The 21,087-nt window shown below is 39.7% G+C and overlaps 1 protein-coding gene across 1 annotated transcript in view; it reads right to left on the minus strand.

Moving 5' to 3' along the window:
* The window catches only part of LOC127237789 (metabotropic glutamate receptor 1-like), a 121,510-nt gene that overhangs the window by 30,568 nt on the left and 69,855 nt on the right, over positions 1-21,087 (minus strand). The gene's annotated exons all lie outside the window — the stretch shown is intronic.

The following is a 21,087-nucleotide window of genomic DNA, read 5'->3' on the forward strand; positions in this document are numbered from 1 at the left end:
AAGGAAATCAAAGCCCAGAGTCTCAGGAAGTAGTTGGAATAAAATCAAACATGCTCACATCAAGTGTGGAGCTCCTGAGCCACAGCAGTGATTGAAGGAGAGCATGGTGGCAGACAGGTCCCTGATTATCTTACCACACACAGATGCACCATGCTGAGCACGCAGCACCAGGTACTTTCTCCCTGCCAACACATCCAAAACCTTGCAGTCTGACAACCAAAACTGTCTAGGCTGTGGAGGAGATGTCTGCCTCTGAATCTTCTGAATGGCATGCATAGAGAAACAACATTAAAATAAAATAAACTTGATTCTTTTGCTAGGTGACCCATTTGGGGTCCAAATTCAGGGGCTAATGCATGGTTTTGAGCTTATCTCCCAAGGCCCAGGAGGAAGTCAAACCAACCTGCCCCACACAAGATACCCAGAGCAAGCTGGCCCCTTCTGTGGCAGAAGAAACCCCATAAACAAAGAAATCCTAACACTACTACACAGGGATAGAGTCCTGGACCTTTAACCACAGGAAGCAATTGTCAGCAAGTGATCCTTCATGGCCACAGTGTGGGGTTTCTCAGCTGAGAACTCAGTCTGAGACTCAGGTCAAGGTAAGCTGGAGCTACCGGCCATCGCCATCTTCTCGCGCTGCTCTGCACATCCCCTCTCCATGAACCATGGTGATTTATCAGAGAAGGGGGTTCTAGCTTTGTTCTATCCACAGCAACTCCCAGAAGGTTTCACCTACACACTGACTAGTGCTTGTGCAGAAGCGAAATCAATTTCCCTGCCTGCCACAAACACACTGTCATACACATTCAGGAATCTTTTGTCATGTTCAGTGAAATGCAAAAAAAAAACAAAAAAAAAAAAAAAAAAAAAAAAAAAAAGAAAGAAAGAAAAAAAAGGCCACATATTTATTGTCCCTAACCAGTCTCTGAGACTCAAACCAGTCAGTTTTGCAGTCTACTTCCTATGCAAAGCAGGCTCTGGGGTGTGGGGACATTACCTTCTGTTCTCTTTCTTGTACTGCCCACATATTGCTACTTAGTTAAACATTAACAGATTAAAAACGAGAAAAAATCCAGTACAAGTGCCCAAATATTTAACCACCAAAATGATTTTAAAAGAATCTTTCACCCCGTATCTCTCCTTCATCAGGACTAAATAGACCAACTTCAATAAATGTTACATTTACCTGAAAACATCAAGGGAAACCAATATTTACCAACATCATGAGTTCGCTAAAGAACACATATAAAGACTCGAAATACACGTGTGAGCTGTGCCATACACCATCAAATATTTCTTACAGCTTTCACATTCTTTGATGCCATAATTTAAAAACAGCTCTGGCCAAGGATGCTGGGATGAGGACATAAAATGATCAGAGAAAAAAAATAATGAAATTGAAACACTTCTTAGCATTTCTCTTACAAAATATCAAAACTTTATCATTACATTATTATGACAATACTTCAGCCAACCGGACACAACTACTATGCCTGAAAATTGTTGATATCAATGACCTGAAAACTTGCCTAATTTTCTCTTTAAAGACACTGAAGTTTGCATAATTGCCACAAAGTTCTTGTTCAGTTCAAAGAACAAGTCTTCATGAAAACAGGTTCAAATCTCAACTCCACCTCTCATTCTCCAAGTTGCATCTCTCTCATTTGGAAAATAGGTAGATGACAACACTGTCTCCCCCGCAGCATTGTAGTGATGTGTTCAATGAGGTAGTATGCGCTTACAAATCTCAATGCTCTCGGGATATATTAAGTGTTCTTGATAAACACTACTATGATTATCCTGCAGCAGATGGCATTTTCTGCAGATGGCCACAGCATTATGTCCCATCCCACATACTCTTCCTGCAATGTGACATTATCATTCTTCCACGGAAGTCTGTGTTCCTTCCTTTCAAACAATAGAATAGTGACTATGGCCAAAGTGACCCTGGATAACTTTGAAGATGACTCGCAAATGGATAACAGCTTTGCCTTGGACAACTGCATTTGCCCTTGACAGCTAGCTACTGTGCTATAAGTCATTCTTGTAGGCATGTGTAGGCACTGTAGCCACCACTTAAGGTACCAGAAGCTTGCCAGCATTGGCCATCATACAGGTGAATGAGTTCAGTTAGTGACGAGTCATGGTGACACTAACTCAGTATTTAAGCTACCCTATTTTCTCTCAATAGAACGATCCAACGGCCCTCACTGAGCTCTGTCCATGTTTCAATTTCACAGTAAAAATGAACAAGGTTTATTTCAGGCCACTAAATTTGGGGACAGTTTGTTACAATCTGATTGTATCAATAGACAACCAGAAAAAAAAAATCCATTATCAAATTGCAGGTGAGAAAACAAACTCAGAGAGACCAAAATCTTTTGGGGGAAAAAAAAATCACAGTTAATGTGAGGCAGTAAGACAAGCCAAATGCAGACACTTGGCTCCTAACTCACATGTCTCCATGTCCCTTCTGTAATTTGAAATTTGGAAAATTGTCTTGATGACCAATAACTTTCTTTACTAAGAAGTTGCCAGGACCAAGGTCATACTGTACGTCTCTGATCTTTGAGCAAGGCGTTCCTTCTAACTCCACCCAACATACACACACACACACACACACACACACACACACACACACACACACATCATCATCATCATCATCATCATCATCATCATCATCAGAAGTGACAGGCTTTCAAGAGCATCTGTGGCCCCCACCCCATGCCTTTAGAACATATCCTTGGCTGCTGAGACAAACAGTTCTTGGGTCTGGCATCCTCTCTTTTGGCTATCAGCTGTACCTCCTGCTTTCAACTGTGACTCTAATCATGTATTTAATATAAGCCCTGAGAGCACTATCATCTGAAGCTTTAGGCTCATTTCCTATAGTGCAGACCTCACAGTCTTTTTGTAGGCATCACCATCTCCCCATAGGCACAGTTCTGCACTCAAGAGTTCAGCCAGTCACAAATTCAAGGGTTTTTTTTTTTTTTTGAATGTGTCAAATTAAACATATATGAAAACTTTTCCTTACCATCACTCCATTAAAAGTACAGAGTAATAACCACTTACATAGTATTTACACTATGTGAGAAATTATGACTAAGCTAAAGATATAGGTAGACAAAAAGAAGTGTGTTGTCTATGTACAAACCCTATGCCATTTTCCCTAAGCCATGCAGCATCCTTCGGGGTTGGTATGTTCAGGGATCCCTAGAGTAAAGCTCCTTGGATATCAAGAGTTGACTTCCTAGGACACCACATTCAGCAATATAATGTTGAAGAATGTAGTTGTGGTTCTGGAAGGAAAACTAATGTCAGCTCATGAGAGAAGCAAATTAACTATGAAGCCCATGAAACTTCAAGCATCCAGGGTTGTTCACTTATACGCGTCCCCATAATTGATGAGTTTTAAATCAGCTAATTGTTTAGTTTAGAGAATGAGGTGATGCTCCTATTGAGTCTTCTTAGAGAATGAGTTTGTTTTAACTTTGAACCAATAAAAATCAATAAAAACACTCAAATACTTAAGTATGTTTTAAAAGAGATGGGAAAACAGTATGTTACAGGAAGTGCCTCATGGTGACAGGGTTAAGGCTGCTTCACCCTCCTCTTCAGAAATTATATAGGGAATATTTATGACAAAGCAGAACAGAAGATAAATATCCTTTGTCTTTTATTAAGAATGGTTTTTTAAAAATTGTCATTCAATTATTTGCTCTCAGCTCGGGCTTCAGAAACATTAGTGTAGTGTGTTCTATAAGGAGTCATCCATAGCTCCCTCTTTACAAGAAGCTTCAGCGAGGAGTCAACAAAACTAATAAAGCATCGACTTTTTGAAAATGAAAGGTATTTTCCTCTCATTCTGGCTATCACTGGAAATGGATAGGATAGAAACTTATCATTTCTTCAGTGCTAAGCCACGTAGCTTAGAGCCAGCGAGATGATCCAGTGAGTAAAGGTGCTTGCTGCCAAGCTTGACAATCTGAGTTTGACCCTGTGGAACCCACACAGTGAAAGGAAAAAGCTGCTTCCACCAGTTGTACTGTGACCTCCGAATGCACACCACAGCATACACACATGCGCATATGCAAATAAAGTTGTAAACAGATAGAGAGATAGATAATAAGTGAATGTTTTTTAAAACTGTGATTTAAAAACCTAAACAGGAAGGATCTAAGATAAATATTCAATATTTATTATTAAATCATGAATATATTAAATATATTAATTAATTAAATATATTGATTAAATAATGAATATATTAAATCATGAATTCACTTCCATGTTATGTCTCTGATTCCATTGTTTCCCTTCAAGAAACAGGCGACAAAATGAAGAAATGATTCACCACTAATTAGCAGTCTATGTGAACCAGAGAAAGCATATTCAAGTATGACAAGCACTCATGTAAGAAACAACTCAAAATGGAAGCCCTCATCATCCAAGAACCTGTAAATGAGGTGAAGGCAAAATTACTATAGCCTCCAAAATCTTCGGATAGAGACAAATTCTCTAGGCTATCAATCACCCGTTCATTCTAAGAACAAAATGATGACTGTGAAAAAAACAGTGTTAGGAAAGGAGAGAAGAAAGCACTAGAGGTGAAGGCAGAGAAAACAGAGGGGAAAGGTAAGGGGAGGAAAATTTACTGCTGCATTCTAAATCCTAGCCACACCTCTCCCCTTAAGCCTTTGAAAATGGCTAAAGATAGCCAGAAAAAAAAAAAAAAAACTTGCTTGCAACAGCTGAATACAATGTTTAATTGTCTCAAGAAAAATCAGTTAAAACTAAAGTTAAATGTTTGATGGGCAGCAATAACAAGTCTACGTTTTTTTCCCCTGACTGCTACTTTCTTCTGGAATGTACTGACAGTGCCTACTTCCAGGTTCCTTCACTTCGCATGCAGCCACTACTGAAGAGAGAGAACTTTTACTTGGGTCATGCTCAAAGCTCAGACTGGTGTGGAGGGACAGCAGTGCTGGGCGTAACAAAGAATTGTTTTCTAGGGGCTGGTAAGATCGCCTTCCTTCCAAGCATAAGCGCTAGAGTTTGATATCCAGAAATATGTCTTTAAAAAAAAAAGGCATGTGTAGTAATGTGTATTTAAAATTCCTGAGATTGAGGGACAGACAGGTGGATCCCTGAGGCTCATTGGCAAGTCAGCCTAGCACACTGGGTGAGTTCCTGGCTGGTTAGAGACACTGTTTCAAAACACAAACAAAAAACACTCAAGATCTGTTACCTCCCTCCACAAATACCAATATACCTATACATGCAGCAGAACACACATGTATATTCCCACACTCACACAAAGAATACTTTTCAGCCATTTAAGTGATGTCACTAACATTAGATAATTAACAATTTGCTCAAAGGAGTAATCAATTTTCTCTTGTTTAAATACTGAGCTGAGTTCAAGAAACCTAATCAGTTTTTCCTTCCCAGAGTCCTTTTGTGTTTATTAATAATAATTTGAGGAAAACACACTGCCCTGGCTTCTTTTAACCACAGATCATCACAGATGAAATGCAAGAAATAGGAGAAGGTATCCAACCTTGATAAAAAATGTTCCAGGTTTCTCTATTTGTACATGTCATCATTTAACTCTGGGGGTTGGTGGTGCTTTATTTTTTAAGAAATGTTTATTGTGGTATTGGATAATCCTTATGTTAAAGAACTAGACATACTTGAAATTCAGATTATAGAGATAATTGTTTCCAAGCAAGCAATGATACATACATACACACACACACACACTCACATTCATACAATGTAATATAGATACAAATATATATTTGTTAATGCATTACTGTGGGTTTTATATCCAAGGAAACAAGACAAAGTTTCAATGAATGATTCATGTAGAAAAACTAGTTACTGGATTTAGATACCATCTCTCTCCAAAATGAATGCTAATATGTAACATCCTTTTAAAAAACATACACGGGGGAATTTTACATACAGCACTAGTCTTGAACTAAATGATAAAACCACAAAACTTAGTATTCTATGTTCTGCTATGAAGTCTCTGGTGTTCTATATTTAAATCAATTTGTTTTTTAAAAGAATGACGTCTGAGCTGCAGAGATGACTCAGTGTCTACCACACAAGTGTGAGAGCCTGAGCTTGGAACCTTGGTATTCCTGTAAAACCCAGACATGGGGGCATGTAGCTGTGATCTCAGTGCTGAGGAGGGCAGAGACAGGAGGATTCTGGGAGCCCTTAAAGAACCAGACAACCCAAATCAATGTGCCCTGGATTCACAGAAAGATTCTGGTCCAAAGGATAAAGCACATGAGCACATATGTATACATGAACATGTATATAACACACACACACACACACACACACACCAGGATGTCTTTGTTAAAAGTTACCGTGTGTAAAAATCAATTGCTAATTAAGAAAGCTGAGAAAGAAGTTTAATCTATGAAATGGGAAATAGTATTTTTAGAGAGATGTGGAAGACTACTAAGTATATGGCTATACTCAAAATTTAGTATTTGTGAAACAATAATTCTCAGTATGAGCCAACCACATGTTAACAAACAAGCAGAAACTGTTGACTCCTCAGAAGAAAACAGCTTTTGTGGCTAGTACACAAACCCATTTCTTATTTCATGAACTGTATTTGGGCATACAACACCCAAGATATCACTCAACTAGCAAAAGATATTTAAAAATAATGATGAATCCATGTAGCATAGGGATCTCGGGAAGGGTGCCAGCCACTGACCACAGCGGGGCATTTCTAGAAAATGTGAGGCTGAGACCAGATCAGTGGTAGAATCTGAAAGACATGAATCTGCACCAGACAGATATGCAGAGAGTCTGGAATCCATAAAGAATACCACAGCCAAAGACAGCAGGGGGTGTCCTATTGATGGGTGAACGATGAGCCTCAGACTAGAACTCAGTAATTAAGACTCCTTAGTCTGCCAAGGGATGCTTACACATTTTATCTGGGTCAATGAGACAGCTACACCAGTGGTGTTCTGGGCAACTCCAGGCCTTTTTGTGAATAAACAGCCTCTAAACCCAGTAGACTCTCCAGGGAACCTAGAAGAATATCTTCTGGCCACAAATGAGCATCTTTAGTAAAAAGCATCTCAAGTGCTGGCAATGCAGCTCAACTATTAAAGCACTTACCAAGCCGGCACTGAGCCCCAGATTTGGTCTTTAGCTGGTCACAAACAGGCATGGAGGTATGCACCCATAACCCTAACACTTGGGCAGTAGGAGTGGGAATATTGGGAGTCCAAGATCACCCTTAACTACATAATGCATTTGAGGTGAGTCAGAAGTGAAAACAGGACAGAACTGATTCCTAATGTGTAATGCAGTACAGGGCTATTGAGATGGTTTAGCAGGTAAAGGTGCTTGCTGCCACCCCTAACAGCCTGAATCAGATTTCCAGAGCCTACACAGTCAGGAGAGAAAGCCTACACAACCAAGAGTCCTCACTTCCACATACATTGTGGTCTGCTCATATGCACTCACACGCGCACACGCACACACACACGCACACACACATATTATATACATGTAAAAACTAAAGCAGTATAAATATTATTGATAAGTAAATGCATTTTAGTAGAATCACCCACCACAAATAATATATGAGTCACATGAAGAAAAGCACAGCTGAAAACTGAAGTCATTGACTTTTTCAAAAATCCTGAAGAGGACAAAAAAAAAGAATGTGCTGAAGTTCTCTCTCTCTCTCTCTCTCTCTCTCTCTCTCTCTCTCTCTCTGTGTGTGTGTGTGTGTGTGTGTGTGTGTGTGTGCATGCGTGTGTACATATGGTATGAGCATAGATATAAATGCACAGAGGAAAAGCTATAGCTACTGCTTCATTTTTGAAATCTGCAGAAAAATTCATTTTATTTATATAAATATATTCACTAAAAGTCAAAATAGAGGAAGAACAGTAAGTCATTTTTGAAGTGGAGAATAAATAAAAAGAAATCAAGTTGACAAAAAGGTTAAAAATAAAAATAAAGAAACTGAGAACTGTTATAATAAAAATGGCAGGATGCTGGTAATACACAGGTAATCCATAGTAAATATAAACAAACGAAACGTTCAAGCTGGATTAATAAATATCCAGTTACATGGAAGCTACTAAACAAAACAAAAAAGCAACAATTAAAACAACGGGGGGGGGGTTAGAGAGGTAGCTCAGTGGTTAAGAGTGCATAATGATCTTCTAGAAAACCTGAGTTCAATTGCTGGGACCTACATCACGGGGCTCCCAGCTGCCTCTGTCTCCAGCATCAAAGGATCAGATACCCTCTTCTGCCCTCTGTGAGCGCTGGCTGTGAATTCATAGTGGCTGCTACAGCATGCACAGTACCGTGCTAGCCCAAGTCAGATCAAAGCCATCACAGAGAACACAGTTTGGCACACAACCCCACAGCTAGCCATGAATCAATTAGCAATATTAGCTTCTTGGAAAGGGAGAAGCAGTTTTCTCTAAGAGTGTAGCACTTGGTAAATCAGCCACACTCCAATGAGAGATAACACATCCAAGAATTAATTTGGGGGCAAAAAGTGGGGGCACAATGTTGGAAGGAAAGAAAGGAGGAAGTATTTCTGGGAAGAGTCGGGGGAGGGGTGGATGTGATGAAATCATATTGTGTAAAACTCTAGAAGAACTACTAAAACAATTTAGAAATTTTAAAAATAAAATATTTTGACACCCAAACGAAATGTCACAGACAGGTAGAAATAAAGTAAGATGTATCTACTAGGCAAATTTCAATTACAATTTAAAAGAGAAGTAATAAAAATAAATGAATAGCAAAAAAAAAAAGGTGTACAGCCAAACAAAAAAAAATCTATGCTGTACAGGGACGTAAATAATCTTTTTTTTCAGTTATAAATTAACATGATATTTGATACAAATTAAATGCTATCAAGATATTGACCATAATTCAAAGCCAGAAGGCAGAGCAAAAAGCACAAATCAACCCAAAGGAAAATGAAAGTAAATCACATTTGAAGTAAAGGGAAATTACTCATAAATGGACCCCTGTGCACCCAATGAAATATAAGATGAATTATTGAACATCGGAAATCTTGAAAATAGTCCTTTTCCAGATTACATATCTGCCTGTTAGTGAGCCTCAATATAACCCTACGATTATGGTGCTTGACGCTGAAGAAATTAAGTCTCAGAGAAGTTAAACAACATACTTAAATTCACACAGCAAGTACTTAAATGATAGTGTTGAGGGATGCCATTCAGTTTCCTCTTTCAAACAGCAATCAAGTTTTTTAACCAAAACTACACTTTTTTTTTTTCTTTTTTTCTTTCTTTTTGACACAGGGTTTCTCTGAGAAACACTGACTGTCCTGGAACTCACTCTGTAGACCAGGCTGTCCTCGAACTTAGAGATCCACCTGAATTGCATATTTTCAGGGTTATGTGAATGATTCTCATTCAAGTTAAGAGGAATTAGACTCTTGGTAAACGGTTATTTTAAAGAATAATGGATAGCATACTAGTATACCTTCAATATTCTCAGTAGTGGAATAACAGTTTGAGGAATACAACATTGTATTATTTATGAATTGCCCTTATCACTTAAATGAAAAGAGGAATATAAAGTGTTCAGAGGTGCATGTGAGGGGGCAGAGGGGATAAAAGGGAGGGAGGAAGGGAGAGGGAACTTGGATCCACATGTAAAATAATAAATTAAATTAAAAAACAATAAATTTTTTTTTAAAAAAAGGAGGGATACTCCCTTAGCCTAGAAGCAGGAGGAAGGGCCTAGTCCCCAGTCCAAATGACTTGACAGATATTGATGATCCCTCCTGGAAGGCATCACCCTCCCTGTGGAGTGGGGGACTGATAGCATGGGAGCGGAGTTGGGGGACATGGGAGGGAGGGAGGGGGGAACTGGGATCAATATGTAAAATAAGAAATAATAATATAAGGTTTTAAAAAAAGATTAAAGTATATGAAGTTTATGTAGCCTGGCTTGGGGATTAATAAATAACACTATCAACCCAAGCATTATTAGTGTAATAATCTTTATTCCTAACCAGCTTGAGAGTTATAATACAATTAAGTAATAAGCTGTTTTTACTATTGTTGTGTAATAAACATTTTTATGATGGCATGTTTATGATGGCAATTATCCATGATTGTGAAAGCCATACAATGTTCCAGTAAGTAGAAGCATCCTAATTTCATAAACTTCCCACAACTATTGTTTTATTTTCTAATCATAGACATCAGTGAGTCTGCTCATGAATATGACTTCCTAATATTTCCAATCATCTCCTCAGAAAATGGAACTTCTGGAGAAAAGTTATACACATTTTTATCTTTAACATACATGTCATATTTCTAATTATTAAAAAGTAATTATAGCATCAAAGTACAAGAATATTAGTTTCAAATTCTGTAACTCTATATATTCATTATTTAATAGACAGTTCAATAGAATAAAACAATCAAAATTTTACTGTAATGTCAAAGCAATATTCCTCTTTCCATAGCTGTTTCCAATAATATGTTTTGTCCAAATTTTTGAGGTAGAAAAATTAAGAACTAGAATGCATAAGCCATAATGTTGAATATACACCTCACACTCTCTTTTTTGTTTTAGTATATTAAGGTTTATACCACTTACTAAAGAGGGGCCCATTTTTTAATCTAAATATTGAGTATTTGAAAAGAATGTGATTTAGGAGGAGTATATGACTGAACTTGAGAGTTATAATAAGAAATAATCCAGCAGAGTTGCTCATAGCAGTGTCCCAGACCAGTCCTGATTCACAAGAAACGCTGAGAGGCTTGTTAATATCTATCACTGTCTACCTGAGAGAAACAAGTCATTATTTTTATTTCCATAAAACCTTACCTTGAAACATGTAATTTGTTTCACTGTCATTTACAGGCTTCGTTGCAAAACTTGGAGCGAAAAATTGCCAACGTTCTAGACATTAAAACATCGCTGAGGAGAGGGGCAAGAGCCTCTGAACAAATTGGGAGCATGGGGGGAGGGGGAGGGAGGGAGGGAAAAGAGAAAGGGAGAAGAGGAGGGGAGGAGAACACAAGGGATCAGGAAGATTGAGTGGGGAGGTGAATAGAGGAGAGCAAGAAAAGAGACGCATCGATAGAGGGAGCCATTATAGGTTTAAAGAGAAATCTGGCAGTAGGGAATTGTGCAGAGATCCACAAGGATGACCTCAACTAGGAATCTAAGCAATAGTGGAGAGGCTACCTTAAATGCCCTTCCCCTATAATAAGAATGATGACTACCTTAAATGCCGTCATAGAACCTTCATCCAGTAGCTGATGGAAGCAGAAGCCAAGATCCACAACTAAGCACTGAGCCAAACTCCTGGAATCCAATTTCAGAGAGGGAGGAGTCATGAACAAAGGGGCCAAGACCATGCAGGGGAAACCCACAGAAACAGCTGACCTGAGCAGCAGGAGCTCATGGACCCGAGTCTGACAGCTGGGGAACCAACATCAGACCAAACCAGGTCCCCTGAATGTGGGTGTCAGCTAGGAGGACTGGGCAGTCTATGGGACCTTTGGCAGTGGAACCAGGATGTGTCCCTAGAGCACGAACAGACTTCAGGAGCCCATTTCCCATGGAGGGATACTCCTTTAGCCTAGAGATACCGGGGAGGGCCTAGGCCCTGTCACAAATGACTAGACAGACTTTGATGATCTCTCATGGAAGGCCTCACCCTCCCTGGGGAGTGGATGGGGAATGAGACGGGGGAGGGGGGCAACGAAGGGCATGAGAGGGAGAGGGAATTGGTATTGATATGTTATATGAGATTGTTTTTAATTTAAATAAAATTTATTAATAAAAAAAAACATCACTGGCGTTACTTGATGACTTTCAGTGAAAAGCTTCCAAGAATGCTGTACTGTGCCATACACATTTCAAAAGGAAGAAATCAAACATCCCCGGTGGTACCCTGCCTCGCTTTTGAAGTCCTTCATCTTTACAGTAAGCCATACATATGCTTTCTTCAGGGGGACCTAAATTATTTGACCTAAACACAGAGTGTAGTTAGCATAAATTAAGGCCCAGTTAGTACTCTCTGGCTGCATGTCAAATTGGAAGTCTTAGACGTTAAATATAGCTTCATTACTGTCACAAGAGCGATGTCATGAGGTCTATACATTAGAGGAAGAAATCATGTGGCAACAATGCAAATACGATGTCTCAAAATATCCCACCCACTTACTATGCGTTTGTTGCATGTCTACTCTAGGTTTTGGCTCTGTGTAGGAGCTTACACCACCAAGCACAATCTGCCCCCAACCCTGCAGTTTCCATTTCAGTAGGGAGACAAACCTTAAGATGGAAATAGCATGTCAAAGGATCAAGAATACTTTTGACATGTTTCGACTGAATTTATTTGGCTGTTGGTTTTAACTAGGTGTTTTTAGCAGAAAGTAGTATAGAGCTTGAAATCTGTAGAAAATAAAGATAATTTCATTTTTTTAAAAAAAATGGATTGCTTTAACTTACTCACTGTAGTCCCTCGTAGATGGTCTCCCACCTAAGCTAGGTGGGTGAGACCAAATGTTTTAAAATGCATATTGAAGCTCAAGCTTCGTCAACTGAAGGTGACTTCTGTGATGAAAATCAGAATAAACTACAAAAAAAAAAAAGCCACCAATTTAGGGGAGAACTAAATTGGCTTGGGTTTGCAGTTGCATAAAACCCAAGAGGCACCTCTATAATTCCACACAGCAGACAATTTAAAAACCAGTGCACGTCCCCAAGTGAGTGATCCGAATGTGAATGTACAAAGAACAGATGCAAAAAAAAAAAAAAAAAATCTTTCCACTTCTTATGCGTAGAAGCAGTAACAACAAATGGCTCCTGGGAAGCTTCTACTCCAGAAAAGATATTTACCAAATATGACCAGGTAGAGGGGTCTCTGTCCTGACCTCTCTCCTGTCCAAAGAAAAAGGACGTATGTGGAAAGCACAGAAACATACAAATGCATGGTTTTCCAAGAAATAAATTTTGTGTCTAAGCAACAGTGTTTATTTCACTAAAGAACTCACTCTCTTTGCTTATCAGTAAAGCACAAGGCACAGCGATGAGCATTCCCCAAAGATTCTCCCAAAATGTCAGGTGGATGATGCTTTGTCCCTTACATTCGTGTTGTCTTTATATCTCATCATTTTTCTTTCTTTCTTTTTTTTTTTTTTTTTTTTTTTTTTTTTGGATAGTCACAAAAAGCCAATGGTATGCAGACTTGGGGACTCCAGTATGAACTCATCTCAGATGACCTCGTGTGTGTGTGTGTGTGTGTGTGTGTGTGTGTGTGTGTGAGGAGAATGAGATGGGCAGACTTGGGCAATGAGCTAGATTACTCAGAGAGCACAAGACATCTACTTGGAAAGGACTGTTTCCCAGTGGCATGGCAGACTGACACCCACACCTACCAAACCTTACCGAGCCTGTGTCACGGTGTGCCGTTCAGACCCTGAACTGAGGAGCTGACAAAATGGACCTACAATGAGAGAATATGTTGAACACTGAACTATCATCAGACATTGCCCTAAGTGCTGTTTTATGTCAATCGACTCACGTGGGCCTTGTCCTCTCTCTCTCCTTAATGCAGTTACAACAATCCCAAACTCCTTCCACCACCCCCAGGAACAACCCAGGCATTACCAGTGTGGCAAAGAGCTTGTTTACTTTCCCCCAGCCACGCTGGCCTTCTTCCTGTTCTTTGAATAAGCTGAGACCCGGACTTCAATGTCTGAACATCACCCAAGCCTTTGCAGGACCATTATGTGATTGACACATCAGTCAGATTCGCGGTAAAGCACCGTCTCCCTCAGAGGTGCCTGTCAGGACCGTCTGCCTCGTCTGTGAGGTTTCTGCAGTCACCATTTAGTCATTTGCACTGATTCCCCGACTCGCTAGCCCCGTCACTGACTTTTTTACTTATCTGTCTCCCTCAAACTCTTCATTGTGTCTTGTCCACAACTGTTCCCACTTGACATACAGCAGGCACTCAAATGTATAAATCCTCACCTCACGGTTGTGCTAACAGGAACCCAAGGTCCTAAGAGCAGGTAAGTAGTAGTGAAGGTTTGAACCCGAGCCCTTGGAGCGCCAACGCGCATGCTTCTTTCTGTATCTTTACGTATTATTCATATAATTGTGCTAAAGGCCAGTGAGCAAACACAAATAAGTAGAAGAAATGTCAACTACTTATTGTAAAAAAAAAAAAAACTAGACAGTCTTATCAAGGCAGCTTTTGGGGAGGTAGATTCTGAAAAGAGTCTTGGAAAGTGGGTCACCTCATTCATTATCAGTCCTGAGAAGGGACTCAGGGAACACAAAGAGACCAAGCTGCATGCCGTCTTCGCAGGGTCCAGAGGCCATGGAGATGGAAAGCGATGAAAAGTGAGTTGAATTTTGAACCACTAAATTCAAACTTCAGTAAGCTATTTATTAGTTAAGAGACTTTGTAAGTACATAATCTATGATTATCAAATGTGAAAATTAATGGAAATATTATATATATGTATATATATATATAAAACACACAGATACACATATACATACATAGGTGATAGATATACAAATAGATGATGGAAAGATAGATAATATATATATACATACATGATAGATAGATGATAAATACATACAAACGTATGTAATATTTACATATATACTTGCATAGATGATTAATAGACGTATGAAAAGATGATATGAAGATAGAGAGATAGGCATACTTGAAAGTACATAGGAAAATGTAAATCTCTCAAAAGTCAAAGCCACCATTTTTATAAAATGGTGAGAGCTTATAGGAACTAGAGAGCAAAAATCTTAACTATAATCAGTCAAATAAGTTAAGAACTTCACAAATGACAATTTTTTAAAAATAGACCCAATAACTAAAAGTCTATTATGATGCAGACTGGTGACAGAAAACCATACCAGAGATTAATAAAGCTTTTACTCAAATCAAGAATTGGTTTCAAAATGAGATCCTCAAATAGTAGGGATGGGAAAGGTTTCTATTTCTGTTCACACTATAGACAGAGGGTTTCTGGGATAATTTTGATTCCTTTTGAGGTTTAAAGGGGCGGAAATTCCAGTGATAATCATCATCTTAGGCCAAGAACAAAGCTGCTGGGACCAAGAGGAAACTTTTCTTTGGGGTGGGCTGTATACAGCCTACTCACACCCTGGTGTTGTTTGCAAAGCCTGGAAGCCCTGTAGGATAATAAGAGAATTAAATGCAAAAAAAAAAAAAAAATACCTGCAAAAGAGAGGAAGGCAGTGGCATCTGGGTTAAGAAAGCAATACTACCACACTTTCTATTTACATCTTACATAGTACTTTATTATAGTCCTGTGTTTTTCTCACATAAGTAGTCACACTACTTACATAATATTCATAGAAAGAAAATTCAGGAATGTGCTTCTGACTCTCTTAAAAGAGGAAGGGAAGGAATGATACAAGGCCACCATTTAGTAACAGGGACAAAAAAGTGTGCTGTCTGTATGGCAAAAGGCACCAGGATCAGGAGAGCAGGAAGCAACTGTGATTGCATCATTAATGCTGCCCAGGAGTCATAAAGCAAGTTAGCAACCCTTGGAAATACAGGAGCAATAAAGAGGCAAAGTTCGAAAAACTTTCTGTTTGACTAATAGCTAGAGAGAAGCTACTCCGTACATATTAGCAGCTAGGTACATGGAACAGGATTGAACATGGCTCAGCTTCTGAATCCATTTTCAAAATCTCTGCTGTGCTGGAAAGATATTAGTTTTATGTACACAGAACTACACAAGTTCAATTAGACTCAAGTGGATTGATAACTATACAATGTGCTCTATGATAGCTAAACTCAGAGATTTCATTGGTGGTCTCTGAGAAGTCCATGGCTCCAAGATACACAGGATGCCTCCATATAAAGTTCCTGTTTGGAGATGTAACCCTAAGGACAGCATCAAGGGTTCAAGGAAAAAAAATCCTTAACAAGAACTAGATTGAGAGATTCTGCTTTGCATCTCACAGTATGTCACATGGGACACTACTATACAGAGGGTAATTTTGTTATAAGAAGAACAAGGGCAGATATAAATAAACTCCCACGAAGGCCAAGATATGTATGGGAATCTATTCTGAGTTCACCACCAAAGGAGCCAGAGATTCATTTCCTCGCTGTCCCTCTGTGAGAAGACAGAGCATCCATGTCACCCATATCCATTTGGAAAGGTCTGTAATAAGCCAACTTGAATGTGCTCACATTGCAAAGTATGTGGCTGGTCATCCATCTCAGAATGGGACTTGTACAATGAGCTGCATTTAAAGAGAACGTCAATCAATTAGGTCCTTTTCCAACAACATTCTACAAGAGATGATTGTTTCCTAAGTAAATGTGACCACCCTGTGGCAGAATAAAAATATCACTCAACCATTTGTTATTGTACCTTTTAAAACCAGGACGTAAGGAAAAATAATTTCCGAATACAGAATGTTCTGTAAGAGCACAGACAACATCCAGAAATAGCCAAGCCCCTGGAGCCTGCTCGGAATTTTTATGGCAAAGACTTGACCTATGAAAAATAGGTTGAACATCCCTAATCCAAAATTCTGAAATTCTTCAAAGTTTGAAGCTTTAAAGCTCCTCACCCACATAAAACCACATGTGAAAATTTCTACATTTATCTCATGTTATAGGTCACAGCTAAAATGCAGGTACACACACACACATACATATGCATATATATTCATCACATCAAGGCTATGTGCATAAGGCATATGAAACATAAAGAAGTTTCATATTTAGACTTTAGTACCAAACCAAAGGCATCTTATTACATATGTGAAAATATTCCAAGTCTTCATAATATCTGAAACCAAAATTCTTGGTCTGGAACATTTAAGTATGGCATATTTCATGTGTGTTGTTTTAGCAGTTGTTTTAGTGATGTTATCAGAGGATGAGCTTTATTCCTGCTTTCCAATAACTTTAGGACATGGGTACTAACGTGCAGTCCCCCAGCACTCAAGAGTCCCATGCTATTGAATTGGTCCTTTGACTTTTAAAGGAGGCTATTTAATGTGGTCTACCTGTTTCTGGTTGAAGGAAGTTAAACATGTTGCATTTTGCTATCTCAAAGATAGCACAGAATATGAATAGTATGCTAGCAGTAAAATTACTAACACAGCAAAGATTCCCATCCCTTGAAGGAAAAAGATCAACAGCGTGTATTTGAACCGCTTGTCCCTGTCGAGTTTTCTCATATTCTTTTACAAGTAATCCCTTCACAACAGCAAGTCTCTAAGAGCCACTCATTAGGGTCAGAAAAACTATAAGCAAAGCATTCAAAACCCTGGATTTTTAAAGGCACTTGCTTGCCATAATGACCTTCAACTGCTATGTATGGTGCCTTCTTTGATTATCCATACTGTATGCCTGTCTACTTATATAAGTTAGAAATTTTAAGTGAAGACCTTTACCCTGGAAATCAAGCTACTTTATGGATTCCTTACTGTAAAGTTCCATGTCCATTCTTCCTGTCCCTCATCATTCTGCAGAAGCTTCACACATATTCCCACATTCTGCTGGTTTAGTTCCTCAACACAGGATGGCCAGGCTCCCACCAAACACCACTCTACCAAAAATACCCAGGGAACAGGGAAGGCCACCCAGATCCTGGGATCAATCATTCTAATTGCTTGGCTTTGGAGCCCTAGTTGTTGAGAGATACAAATTGTGACACACACAAAAATTTAAAACCAGAAATGGATAACCCAAAGAACCCCAGGAAAATGCTCATTACCTTTTCATAACTAGCAGAGCCTCCCATGCCCACTTCACATCACCTCTCCTTTACAAAGCAACCACTCCTAAGGAGTCCCATTTTAGCCATCTTTCACAATGATGCTACCCAAGCAGCCTTGGTGAGCGCTTTGTTTCACTGGAAATGCCTTTGGAGGTGTTCTTCTGTTTCCAGCTGAACTATCCTACTGTGAGAGTTATTGCTTCCCCTTGCACAAGCCTACTGTTGTTTGTTGCTTTGGGTCCTGTGGCATTCCACTTCTGAATAGGCCATCATGTGGCCTTCAGACGTATGAGTGTCTCTGGGTAAGTACCAGTCTGTGCCTCTGGGAAATTCTCTCTCCTCTGGAGAGGAGGCACCCCATCCTCACGCCCACTGCTGGCACATGGCTGGTTTGTCAATGATGTCTGGACATCGTTCTTCCTCCATGCTCTCCATGGGAGTCATTGGTGTCCTTTTCCTTAGCTTCAGTTTTTTCATTTCACATACTCCACTAGGGACCAGCCTCTTCTCTAGCTCTGGTCTCAGCTTTCCTAAGACACATTTTATTAATTAGTGCTCTTCCTCAGCCATGCTAGCTGCCGAGCAAACCTACCTCCCATCTCCACTTTCTTTTGCCTTTGCCTTTCATGCCCTGCTTCTCAGCCTGGAATCCGCTTTCTAGATTTACTCTTTAATTTCCCCACAGTGTTTCGTGTCACGAAAAGTCCAGGGGCTTCTGGGCAATTTTCATCTCTCCCCTGCCTGCATGTCCAAAGCACAGTATGCAATCCTCTTGCACAGCGCTGACAATTTCCTTTATAACTGTTCATTTGTGCCTCTCTCCCTCCACAGAAAACAAGAATTTTATCTTAATCATCGCTGTATCCCTGAGAGCACTTGATGAGTAAATGTTGCCAAAATGAAATCTGTTTACTCGGTGACCTTTGTGAGTTTCCTGTGCAAGCAGAAAGGCGTTTCTATTCATGCTACGCGTCCTGGCATAGCAGCATCCTACTTTATCTATAGTGGGAGTTGCAGGTAAAACTCCCTAGGAGCAGACTCTGATGTGGAGATTTACATGCAGGACGTTTGCTCCTGTAAGCTCCCGAATCAAGCCCGTGTGGAAGAGAGCAGAAAGGAAAAGGAAGAAGCAAAGTGATTTGGCAGAGGAAGCTGAGCTGTGGTGTAGATTTTATGGATGCCTTAGCGGACACCACCAGGAATTCTGAGGGCACACTTACTGAGGCGGAATGAGAAATACTTGTCTTTGGGCCCTGCACCTGCTTCAGACCCCCAGCTTGACCCCTCTGACCCCAATAATCTCTGAAGGGCTCTGACGGGCAGAGCCAATGGCATGGCATCTCCACATCACTGGGGCTCAGTGGCACAGGGCTATCGCACATACATGAGGTCCCAGCTTCAATTGCTGTCCATAAGTAAATAACAAATAAACACAATTCATAAGCCACTCTCCTAAGTTATGAATACCTGCCGGGAATTTGTGTCTCTAAGTGCAGCTGCGTCGTAGTAAGGAAAAAGGCAATTTACTCATTTCAAAATGTTTGGTGCGAATTTTGTGTTTAAACTGTGTAACCATGGCTTTCATCCCTCTGGCTCGAGACACATCTCAAGAGGCCCTCGCAGAAGCTGCACAGAGACTCCTGTCAGGAGGATCCGAAGGGACTTTATTTGAAAGACTGGGGTGGCAGCAGTCTCCAAATTTAATTGTTCCCCAGTTGATGCTAATGAAGTGCACTGTTCAATATTTCATTTCGTGAAAACTGAAAAGAGAAATTTTGAAAAATCTCTACTAAGTTCCAAAGCAACTGAGCAACATTATTTAGACATTGAAAAAAAAAAATCTCAGGAAATGCTTATGTGGCCCTTTCTTTGACAATCTCAAGACGTAAAGAAGAGCCAGCCCTGAAGGGATTCTGGATGACTCAGATATGGTAGGCATAGCTCTGACAGGCCTTGCCCTTCTCTCAAGGGCTGCCTTGAAAAACAAAAACAAAAGCAAACATATATTACATTCCAAAAGCTAGCATCAAGGTCCATCCCCTTATTTGTTCACTTCCTCCTCCTGAGGCTGACTACCAATGTCCAGATGTGAACCTATTAAAGTCCAACAATCAAAGGCCCCTTTTGCTTCACCTAATTAACATGCGCAGTCAAAATATACCACCACATCCTAGCCCATCCTAACACAGGTCTGCCCTTTTTCTCATCTTCAAATGACCTGCAAGGTCGTTTGCTGCTGTTTTTCGGCCTGAGTCAGAAAGCAGCCACTTTAACCCTTCTCCATTTAATATAGGATCTCTCCGTGAAAACAGATGCTTGGATGTGGTTTGTGCCTAATCCAGAGTCTGGGAGGGAGCCCTCCATGTTTAGGGGTCTCCTATAGTCATGTTTCCATCTTAAGCTTAAATGCTATCTCATAGCAAAGACTATTTAGGATTACATTTATGCTTCTCAAGAATTAGGCTATGCCCCACCTGTAATAATTCTGTACTGCCTGTTCCTGGAAGCAGCAACCATGCCTCTATATCAAAAGGTTGTTTATAACCATCTTGCAACTCTGCCTTTTTTTTTTCCAAAAGTTATGTAACCAATTATAACTAACTTGTTATGACTACCTGTTGTTATGACTACCTCATTATGCTGACCTTATGACCATGTTTCAGGAAGTCATATGACTAACTTGTTATGCTTATGTTCTGCTCCTGTAAACCCTACCTATTTTGCCCACCAAATCCCCCATTTGGAAACACCCTCCCACTGAGTTATAAAAAGCTTTTCTTCCTCGTGTCCAAGGCTAACTCTTGAACCCTGTTTTAGGGGCAGCAGCACTTGTGAACTAATAAAACAGCTTGCTTTAGTTAACTTGGCTATGATGATTTGATTCAGTTGTCTTTCTCATTTCATCTTTGGGGTTAACAACAAGACACTAATCTAGAATGATTAATTTTTTTTTACAAGAGAAAATAGTTAACATGCCCAGAATATACAGTTAATACAATTAATACAGTTAAATACAGTTATACAGAAAATAGTTAACATGCCCAATACCTTATACAGCCCAGACCCAGCTGCTTAAGGATTGTACAGCCCATAAAGGGATGGGTTCTCCAACATCAGTCAGCAATGAAGCAAATGTCTAACAGACATACCACAGGCTAATCTCATGGAGACAATTTTCCAACTTCCCGGGTGTGTGAGGTTGGATTGCAACCTATAAAATGAAATAAATCCTTTCATCTCCAAGCTGCTTTTGATCATGGCATTTTATTAC

The sequence above is a fragment of the Phodopus roborovskii genome, unplaced genomic scaffold (genome assembly GCF_943737965.1).
Source record: "Phodopus roborovskii unplaced genomic scaffold, PHOROB, whole genome shotgun sequence".
NCBI lineage: Eukaryota > Metazoa > Chordata > Mammalia > Rodentia > Cricetidae > Phodopus > Phodopus roborovskii.